This window comes from Spinacia oleracea, chromosome 3 (genome assembly GCF_020520425.1).
Source record: "Spinacia oleracea cultivar Varoflay chromosome 3, BTI_SOV_V1, whole genome shotgun sequence".
Classification (NCBI taxonomy): domain Eukaryota; kingdom Viridiplantae; phylum Streptophyta; class Magnoliopsida; order Caryophyllales; family Amaranthaceae; genus Spinacia; species Spinacia oleracea.
In genome coordinates, this window is record NC_079489.1 from 131,036,841 (window position 1) to 131,048,387 (window position 11,547).

An 11,547-nucleotide genomic window follows, 5' to 3' on the forward strand; every position below is an offset into this window, starting at 1 on the left:
AGATATCGCTGACCGCCTATCTAGGCTACGCCTTAACAAAGCCAAAAAAACCACCCTCCTTCCCCCATATCAAAGGACCTTAACGGGATGTTTGTTCGGGAAGGAGAAGAACACCCATGCTGTGATTTCCCTGAACCCTTCGTTCAGGATGGCTTGCTAAAACCCGGATTTGAAATTTTCCATGACTGCCACACCTTGGATGAGGCACCCCACCTCACCAAGACTAAAACAGCTGAAATATTGGACAACCAGGCTCTATGGATATTGTTTAACGAATCGAGGCCTATGGAGAACGAGACTGTGATGACTACCCTAGCTTTACAAGATGAAGGTTTCGATCCAACCCGGTTAATCTCTCCTGCATCAACACTAGAAGAGGTCGGGAACGGATGGGTGAAGACATATCAGTGGGTCAACGCAAAAGGAATAGGATTCAAGATGAGTACCGGTGAAGGACCGAAGTTTTATGAGACTAAACCCCAGGCTTGAGCCATATAGAGCACCATTAGTAGTTCTTTAGATTGATAGAAAAAAATAATAGAGACTTTAGATGGTCCTAAGGCCCTTTAGAATATGGGTTTTCAGTTTTATTTCAGTGTGTTTTCCTTACTTTCCAAATCAATAAAGGCGTAATATTTCTCCTAAAATTTTTATTCTAACACTAAATAAACACCAAATGTACTTGCAAAATAAAAAAAAATAATAAAGAAGCGGCCTACTATAGGCCCAACAAACAAAGCCCACTCGGTTTTGAAATAATGCCATGTGAACCAATTCCCGAAACCCACAAAATAAACCACACTATCCCATCCTCAAAACCTAAAAAGCCAACCAATAGCATCATGAGAGCCAATCCATGCAACCCAAAATCAAAAAGAAATCAAAAATTTAAAACAAATGCAAATGTTACCAAAAAATAAATTCATAAAACATAGAATCCATCGACAGCTGTTTCACATAGATTCCATCATACCCTCCACAAAGATCTTCATAAGTTCCGCACCCTAACTCCATTTTCAAAACTGTTTTGAGTCACTAATAGAAAAAAATTAATCTGGACAAAAATGCGTTTCACGCTAACAGTCAAAAAAGCCTCCAAAATAGCTTCAAAATTAACTTTAACTACGAAGCAAAATATCAAGGCACAAAAAAAAAACCGAAATAGAAATAAACGCAAGAACATGTGAAGCAAAAATGTCAAAATTGACCGCCCAAGTTATTTTCAGCGCCCAGGGCTGGGCGCCGAAATTTCTGACGCCCCAGCCTGGGCATTGAAACTCTCTGCCTGCCAAAAGTTTTCCTTTTTTCGAAAAGTGCTCGTCATTTTATCCGCACACAACGGAAAAATAACGAACACTTGGGGGGTACAGTACGTATCCAAATAGGTTCACCAACAAATTGGTCGAATTTTACGCAACCTATGGAAAACGGCAGATGAAAATAATGGCAAATACTTCACTCATTTGACCGATTAAGTAATATGTTTCCACTTCAGGACATATCTACCGAAATCCGGCATACTAGAACTTATTCTAAAGCTAAGAACTACGCGCGACCTGATTCTGACAAGATACGTAGGCCATCCTTACCAAGGATTCGGTCCAAATAATAATAATAAAAATTATATTCTTTGTGTAAAAAAGTGTTAGACATATAAACAAAATTGAATGGAAACTAAAAATACGCCTTTATTAAAATATAATAAGAAGGAAAACAAAGTGCTAGGAATAAAAACAAACACAACTGAAATAAATAGAGGGCACTTACACCCTAGCAAAGAACTACACTACTCTAGTTCTTCCGGATCATCAAATAAAGTCTTGAAGAGAGCAATGTTCGCAGGATCCACCCCCATAGTCTTCTGCGCTGCCCCAATATCAATCTCCATAAGAACTGGCTCCTGGACACTAACTTCCAAAGATGCCAAAGCTTTAGAAACATTCTCAGTTATAGCCCGCTCAGCCTCAAGCGCACAAACAGTGGTGGGAGAAGGATTACTATCATCAACTGGACTAGCCACTGTTTCTACAGGCGGCTGAGCCTTCCTAACCCATTCATTATTCCGGCGACGATCTCCGCGAGAGCTTGCATTTCTTTTAACAACAGCAGGCCCCTTCTTGTTAGATATCTTTTTAGGCCTGACACTGTAACGGGGAAGAACTTCCTTTTGCTTTCGATCAGGACGAGCTTTCACAGTCTTAAAACTATAGGTACGAGGTCTGGCGGAATCAGGACCCTCATACTTAACAAGAATACGAGGTATCAAAAGCTCAGTCGGCTCCCCATTATGAGCCTCGGTCCTCACATCCTTGTCATCGGAACTCATCCACAACTTACAGTTTTCAGAAAGACCCACAAACCCATTTGTAGCTACAGCCCAACGCGGGAGACCATCATAATACTTAGCCCACGCTAAGACCCGTGTTTGAGCAAAGGTCGCTACCTTAGGTGGTACCGTATCAGAAAAGGGGATAGTCTGCCTTAAACCATATTGACGCATGACTCGGTAAGGGAAATATAAATGGGACAAGATAGCCCCAACAAAGAAACATAAACCGATACATCAGACCCCCCTGTCATATTAGTCAAACCCCACCATGGTACCACCCACTTAATAGAACAAATGCCATAAGTAAAAAAGGAGGTCCATTCGGCCTCGTCCTGGCCTTGGTGCAAGTATTTTCGGTTACCCAAAGCTATAGGGCGATAATGTTTAGGATCGGCAGGAGCTTCTAAAAGTCTAAGCCGTTCCGCAAGCCAAATCTGCAAAAACAGGTACGATCGAATCAAAAGAATGAAAAGAAAGAAAAAGGTTCCTGGGGCGCAGTTTCAACGCCCAGGACCAGGCGCCGAATATTCCAGCGCCCAGCCCTGGGCGCTGAAACTCAGCCCCAGGCCAAAAGGAAATATATAAAAGTGGCGTATGTGTACGCAAAGGAAAAAATAGATTACCTGCAGTAATAGGGGGCTTCCCTTAAAAATTTCGGATTTGGCATCCTTCTTCAGCTCATCCGCACTCAGCAAAGTCTCAGCAACAACCAACGGCATAATAGAATAGCAACTTTCCATCTGGCTAATCGAGGGGATCAGCCTTATGTCACCGAACTCACCATTATTATTCGACAGCAAATAATGATTCAACAAGCAAAATACAAGGGCTCGAATGTTCAATTTTTGTTCGGTCATATTCTTACTAGGCCTAAAATGATGTTTTACGAGTTTTGCCAAGTTAACCTTATCGTCTACAACAAGTTCAGCAAACATGTTATCATCTAGCCCTAGGAAAGCCCTTATGGTTGTTTTACCCTCTTCAATAGTGCCAGGGGTAACAGGAGTAGCATTAGTAGGATAACCAAGGATCGCAGCAAACTCATCAGGCAAAGGACATATTTCATTGCCCCGAAAGGAAAAAACATGATGATCGGAGTCCCAAAAGTTTAGGGCAGCATGTAGAAAATTATAATCAATATTAATTTGTTGTAAGCCTAAAAGTGCCTCTAAGTGGTATTCTTTTAACAAAGCTTTTTCTGTGGGAGTAAGGGCTCGTAGCCAACGCCTAACAGTCCGTTGGAGTGAGAAAGTAGGGATCGACATGGCAAAAGCAGTAAATAATTAGCACAGCAAAAAAGAGAGAAAGAATTTGAGAGTGGTGGAAAATAAGGACGTACCTAGCCCCTATATATAGCTGAACGCACCCAATAAACATCCTGATCCCATTCGGAAACGTGTTTAGAAATCCGAAAATCAAATATTACCAGGAAAGAACTTTCAGCGCCCACCTCTGGGCGCCGAAATTTTTAACGCCTGAGCTGGGGCGCTGAAAATGCAGCCCAAGGCCCAGATTTCACAAAAACACAGAATAGGAAAGGACTTAAGACCGTGTTGCTAAAACACGAGGCCCTATTACAAGTAAGATCAAGCCCAAAGCACCTTTAGCTCCCAAATAAGCAAAAAAATAATAATAACATTGAAACTTGGTCGAAACTTAGACTCATCTCAGAAAACGCTCATGTACACTTTTCAAAAAAAGCAAGTTAAATATCATGGTCATTCTTCGAAACACCAAAAATATGTGTCGTCAAGTCATTGGTTTTCCAAATAGGAAATGTCTGTCTGTCAAAGGGATAATCCGGGCCAAGCCAAAACCGGATGTCGCCTAAAAGCTAAAGTCGCACTCCACGTCTTCACTACAATAGCACACTACTATAGGAGGTCGCTCGCACATACGAGCGTGACCCCAAACATGATTACAAGACGCGAAAAACAACCGACGAGCCCCAACACTTGGGGGCTCGCGAAAAGTGGACTCCAACAAAGAGCGCGCAATCAAAATCACATTCCCAGACTGCGCCACGCACCATATCATGTTTGGATATCTCAAAAAATGTATTGTTAAATATACACAGTGTGGACTCACTTATAGGACACATCTAATCCGGAAATATTACGACCCACCAACAAGTTGTAATCACCAAAAGCTCTTCTACATAGGCAAAATAAGAAATTCAAAATGGGCTCGCCAACCCTCAGCGGGCGGGGTCTGCGTCACTAGCCGCGCAGGTCCTCAGTTTTTCGAAGAATAAAGTCTTCAAATTTAAAATAGGCTCGCCATCTTCAGCCGGCGGGGTCTACGGCGCAGACCACGTAGGTCCTTATTTAAAAAAAAAAACAACAAAAATTTCAAACAGATTCGTCCACTTCTATCAGACGGGGGGTCCACCCTCAGCGGACAGGTTCGCCACCTTCAGCGGGCGGGGTCTACGTCACAAACCGCGTAGGTCCTTATTTTCACTACTAGAAAATACATGTTTAACGACAAATCGATTACGTCATTATCAAAAATTTGTCGTTAAATGCCTAATTGCGCTGCCATATAACGACCAGAGTTAATGACCCTCGTAATTGTTAAATTAAAAAAAATTAATAAAAAGTAAATTAAAATCTGTTTGTCGTTGTTCCCACTTTCTAAGCGCTGGTTTTAATTTTTGAAGTCCGCTCAAATTTCATTTATTTCTTCTCTCACTAAAATCAGATTCAAAGACTCGGTTGCGGCTAACTAGGTTACCACAATTCTCAATTTTCCCCAAAACTTCATCACATATGGATTCGAGTATGAGAGTATCTCCATCTTTCTCCGCTTCTTCGTCAGTTTTTGCAAGCACATGAAGCCTTGATTTCTCATATTTGCTTCTAAGACTCAAACAGCATTCAGGAGGCAACGTTCCATTGGTATTTTCCCTCTTTATTTCTGAATTACGATTTCTGCTCCTCTACAAGAGGATTTAGGTTTTGGTTTTGCTGTCTGGTTCAACTAATTAAATTTGTGTTCTTATTTTCACCCAAAATAATCATAATCTAGGGTTTATATATGGCAATGAATTATTTCGTACTATTACAAATTGTTACTTATTGTTTACGGGTTTTCTAATGTTTAATTCAATTCCAATTCCAATATAACCAATTCCTTATTTTGGTAAAAAAAAATTCTAAGATATCCCCATTTGTGCTAGTTAGAACGAGATTATGTCAATTTATCCGAAACAGAAGGTTGATTAACGAATTTCTTGGTTCCCGTATGTTAACCTTTGTGGCTTGGTACCATTAATTGGGTGAAATGCAATAATTTTTTTTGGTTTATTCGTTCAATCTTACTCTCAGGTTGAAAATTATAGTATAAGATTGAGTTGTTTGGCTTTTTTGTTGGATGAAAATTATAGTATAAAGATTGAGCAGTTTGGCTTTTTTATTGGTTTAATTGCTCACTGCTTCCTAGGTTTGATTGAGATTGTTTATTAATTTGTGATATTTTTTGTTGAAAGATTAGCCTGTTTACTAGCCTGTATCATATTGATGGTCGACCTTGTTTTTTTTTTTTTTTTGACAGCATCGACCTTGTAAAACTCATGTGTTTTCTTATTTATCTCTAAACAATTTTACACAATGCGGCTATAAGGAACTTAATAATCGGATATGTCGCCAATTTCTTGCAGATGAATCGAGTAATGTCATTTGCTGGTTTTGATCACCAGGGTTCTTCTAGAAGGTTTGTATATCTGTGGTTATAAGTAAATATATATAGGTGTACGTTGTGTAGAAGCATGTCGTAATGAAGTTCTACCCTACTTGCTGTATTTTCATATGACTTGATTCAAGGATGAGAATATGTATAAAACTACAAAGAGTATATCTTTTATTTCCCACTTAATCCACCTATTTTGATAGATTATATTTTTTTTATCTTTGATCTCTCTTACTTCTATATTTTCAAGTTTGTTTCCCTCCTGAATAGAGTCAATAGACACAGAACTTGCAGCTAGTCTTGCTCGATCGGTTAATATGAGTCTTGCTCTTGCACTGGTAATGCTAGAACATTGGAGATGAGTTCAGTACCAGCTGGAGGCGTTGAATTGGTTTAAAAGTTTCAAACTTTCATCGCCTGGCAGTGTATATGATTGGAACAAGTAAACTAGGTATTTAGAATGCTTGGCTGACTCTTTTTGAACATGAGGTGCTTTCTTATTTTGATATCATACATGTACATGATACGCCATCTAGGACTGGGAGTGTTCATTAGCTTGACCTGTGTGTTCTGGTTCAGATTAGTTTGCAGGCTTTTGTAGGTTGATGAAGACGTGAAGTAGCATCAGCTAGGCTTTAATGCTTTGTTACTATTTTGTGCTCAGTAAAGTAGTAACATCACACCCTAAGAAGCATCAGACTGGAGTAAGTAAAGTCCCTAGCCGCGTTTTTCTCTAACTTTCCCTTCCTTGGAATTGTGAGTAGTTCAAATATTTGATACTCCATACTTCACTGCAGATTGACACTAAATTTATGGAAGTGCTGACATTCAGGTAAATAGTTCCCACCTTTTCACATGATCCTTTTCAAGAGTTGTGGCTTCTTCTACTTATAAATATTGCCTATTATTGAGTTACTAATTTCCTAGCACGCTGAAAGAAGTAGATAATGGAGGATAAAGTTTGAGAAATTATTCATTCTTCTTGTATTGTAAGAACTTGTAATCTAGTTTTCCCTGTCTCTACACATTTCATACACTGTAACTTTTGCTGACATTCAACTCCCTTTACATACACAGAGAACACCACATGACATTTTTTCAGAAGTCAGATCTGTTTTTCATCTGTCTGCAACAACCTCTGTCCTTTAACATCCAAGTTCAAGAAACAGAACTGGAAGCAGCTTAGGTAATTTCATTAACATTCAATTCACTATTAGATTATGGGTATTTAACGACAATATATTAACGACAAACTTTCTCTCTTCGGTTATATCTTAGTTCTGATAAAGAGCACAAGAACATTGCAAGCAAAGACAACATGTTAATGGTCACTTTTGTTTTTCTGGTTTTAGATGATATGGCTGCTTATTCCTCATCATACTAATATTGAACCTTGTTTGTTGGTGCGAAATGTAAGTGGTTGCGGTGCTGAAAGATTGTGAGGGGGCTGGGGTACTAGAGCCTCGCATATATATGTTTGTGCATGCAAGTATGTTATCTGGCACCGTTTTATACTGTTGAACATTTTCAAGGTTTTGTAGCTATAGCTGAGCTGCTTAGTTATCATGTGAATCTGGCTAATTGAGATTGTTTTTCATTGTGAAACTTGTGTTTTCTAAAGTTTGTAGAGGATTTTCTTACTCTTTTATAAGAGACTGTTCAAAAGATATTCTTATTCAATTATGATATTTAATTATGTATTATGTTTCTCGACTGTAGTCCAATGTTGTATGGTTTATATTTTCATTTCACTTAAACTTATTCTACTTGTTGGACACTGTAGGTATTCTAGGTCTCCATCACCTATGAAAAAAATATCTACGTCTCACTCTAGGTCCATATCTATGTCTCCTCCTAGATACCGGTCCCATTCTCGTCCCAGGTCAAGGTTTGCGAGCCGTGGAAGGTTGGCTTGAAGCTTAAAAGGCACATTTGTTGTTCGCTTTCTGCTTGACTGCTAACTCTTTATTCTATAGCAGGATTGAGATCCTCTAGAGTCACTCATAGAGAACTTGAGGATTTCTTTTCCAAGTAGGGAAAGGTGAGTACTGGATGTATCCTGATCAAATATGCTGTTGTCAAGACATGAATGGACTTAATGTTACTATTCCAACTTCACAAGCTGGATCAGAAATGCAAAAATAGGTCGAAGCTGCTACACATCAATTCTAGATATTTGGTGCAAATTTTCTTAATTTTTTTTAAGAACAAGGAATCATTGAGATTTAATTCTTAGTATGGACCAAGTTATATATTTGACCTTATTAGTTTGGTTGTTTTGTTCACATTGAATTTGTTTATTATAAATCTTTTGTGATTTATTACGTTAAATAATATAAATTCAGTGTAATATTCTATATATACTTTTTATGGTTTTGAATGAATTGCAGGTTATATATATTTTTTATATTTACGACAAACTATATTTATTTTATCCACATTAACGTCGAAATAGTAGTTGTTGGACGATAATTAAAATTATTGTGTCCATTTGATTCTCTTTTTACGTCAACTATGTTGGTCACTATTTGTTGTTTGTTTGACGTCATTGAGTACATAATAACGACGAACATCCTTTTTGTCGTTAATAAATAACGACAAACAACCTTTTTGTCGTTAAAAAATAACGACGAACAATAATTTCTTCGTGTAAAATTCACGACGAACATTGACGTTAATACTAATACATCGGAAGCTATTACGACAAAAATCACGACGAACTTTGTTCGTCGTTAAAGGTTTTAGCGACGACTTTTTCGACTTATAACGACGAAAAAGTTTGTCGTTAAAACCCCTTTTTCTAGTAGTGTTTCAAAAACATCAAACATATTCGTCCACTTCTATCGGACGGGGGGTCCACCCTCAGCGGACAGGTTCGCCACCTTCAGTGGGCGGGGTCTACGTCAAAAACCGCGTAGGTCCTTATTTTCAAAAACATCAAACAGATTCGTCCACTTCTATCGGACGGGGGGTCCACCCTCAGCAGACAGGCTCGCCCACCTTCAGCGGGCGGGGTCTGCGTCACTAACAGCGCAGGTCCTTAGTCGCTGCAGCGATAACTTTTATTGGTTTTCCCTTTTTCCAAAAATTAAAGGATTGGTTTGTTGGATTTTCCTTCGTTTTACGTCCTATAAAAACAAGGGGGTTTTCTCGTTTAGCTAGCCCTGAAAATGAGAATCTTTAAAAACGTTTTACCTCGTGATTGGGCTTGGCCAGGCCCAATTACACTTTACAGCTTTAATTTCGAAAACATCTGTAGTTACTCCCAATGACAAAGTGAGGGAGTTTCTACGCATCTTTAGATCCTTCCAATGACAAAGTGAGGAAGTTTCTATACTATCAGTTGACAAATCCCAATGACACGTGAGGGATATGTCGACACTTCAAGTGATGACCCTTAAGTCAAATGTTATCACTCGGGGGCTCGTGAGACCCTCGCAAAACAGGTCACATACACCATGACTTGTGTGACGCACTCCGTCTAATACTTTGACCATCGTCTTACTCCAAGACTCAGTCAAAGTGGGGGCTAACTGTAGACACCTACTTTTGTCCCCGTTCCCGCAAGGGAAAGGTTCGATGATGAAAGCATAAAAACTCCACTTAACAACGCATCTCCTAAAAAATAAACGAATCTCGATTCCCCATTTCATTTTACCCGAAACCTGCTATTTATGGAAACCTGCTAAAAATAGTAACTGCCGTAAAAGGTAGCTTCTAAAAGTGGCAAATCATAAAAGATAGAAACCTGTCAGAATTAGGTGTTGCACTCCAACATAAATCCTAAATGAGATAGAAAACCGCGAGAATCCTTTTCCTAATAGGATTCGGAAATAAGAGTTACGTATTAATTAAAATCCTAACGAACCTAGAGTTCGTAACGGGCCCAGACGCATTCCGTCACAATATTGATACGCGCTAAAAGACTCGAATTAATCTCAAACTCTACGGATTTTAAGAATCCGAATCTGACTAAACAAAACTGCCCAGATCCTATTTTCAACGCCTGGCTCTGGGCGCCGAAATCTTCGGCGCCCAGGCCTGGGCGCTGAAAGTACCTGGGTACGTCTCTTTTCCTAATTCTTTGCGGATTAGAACTCCGCAATTCTATCTTTCCACGAACTCTTCCCTATAAATAGGCCCCTAGTTTCGACGTGAAACAACACACAACAACACATGATATATTCTGAGTATTGACTCTAAACCCCTTAGCCTAAGCCTCTCGCTGCGAAACTGTTCACGCGTTCTGTCGCAATCGATCCATAAATCGAACAGAACGTATCCTGTCCCATAATCGAGATTCGTTAAATAAAAAGGAGAAATAGCAAAGTCAAAGTGGTTAGTTTTCTGAGAACCGCGACGCACCTCTCAAGGGTGCGTCGTAATGTGTCCCTTTTCGATTATTTAACTGCTTTCCTCGCCCTTTTTATGAACTGTTAAACTAACCTAATATGATTGTTCTATCACGCCTAACAAACATAATATTTTTGGGAAATCGGATTATCATGCTAGGTCCCTTAATGCTATTTAAATCAGATAATCACGATCGAATTAGTATTATATGTTGCATATCGCTAAAATCAATTCAGATTAGTTTAATAGTTAACGCATGTCCCTTCAATTATTTATGCTGAGCTAGTAAGGATATCCTGCCTCTGGAGTTATCGACGAGCGAATTACTCCTCTCGGTAGTTACAGTCCCCCGAGCCCTCAATCTCTACCTTGCGGGTGTATATTGAGAGATCCCCACACCAGGGATCACAAGGGAACCTACGGCCGTCGTGGTCAAACATAATTGCACTCCCTTTATGTCACGATAACCGGGTTTTGTCAGTTTTTCTGATTGTCTTTAAAAACTGTATGGCGACTCCTATATTACTAGTCAATTGGGTGTATACTCACAGGAAATCCAATTACACTTGATTGAATAAAAATAATCGTCACACCCACGAGGGACAAGGTCACGCATTAGCCTCGCGCTTTTTCGACCCCCTCACAGTGGCGACTCTAGGGCCATTATCTCCCAGGTGGCCATCAACCAAGTTTTTACGCGTAAAGGACGTTATTAGGCAAGCACGCAAGTCGAAGTCGCATAAACAGAAGACAGAAAACGAGAACCAGCCAGGGACGCATTTTCAACGCCCCTGGCTGGGCGCCAGAATTTCTCACGCCCCTAACTGGGCGCTGAAGTTGCTGCTTGGCCGCCTGGTAAGGCGCAGCAGCTGCGGTGCCCGCACGAAAGGTAAATACGTAGCAAAAAATATTCATAAAAAAAAAGAATTGCTACGAGGGCGTAAGAAAAGCACTCGATTTCAAAAGCGACTCGCGAAAAATTAATAACTCTTCGCGCCGTTGTTAGGCCTCCTACGACGACAATGCTCGACACTAAAAGTCGACCATGCAAATAATCATGAATGTCACACGGGCAGAGATTTTCAAAAAAACATAAAGAGTTCAAAGTGCACACATAACAGTCCAAATATACTAGTCCGACTTAAGGGTAGTCATAGAATGCCTAAAAAAACCGA

General features: G+C 39.7%; 1 long non-coding RNA gene across 8 annotated transcripts; it reads left to right on the plus strand.

The window, feature by feature from the left end:
- The first annotated feature begins 4,954 nt into the window (after positions 1-4,954).
- On the plus strand, positions 4,955-8,338 carry LOC130470519 (uncharacterized). 8 transcript variants are annotated; one of them, XR_008931051.1, is made up of 6 exons: positions 4,956-5,229; positions 5,991-6,723; positions 6,817-6,851; positions 7,097-7,205; positions 7,437-7,508; positions 7,803-8,338. It is a non-coding gene; the product is annotated as an uncharacterized lncRNA (long non-coding RNA). The 8 variants fall into 8 exon arrangements; XR_008931047.1 differs by having other exon boundaries at positions 4,955-5,229; positions 7,097-7,508; XR_008931048.1 differs by lacking the exon at positions 7,803-8,338 and having other exon boundaries at positions 7,372-7,796.
- Positions 8,339-11,547: the final 3,209 nt, after the last annotated feature.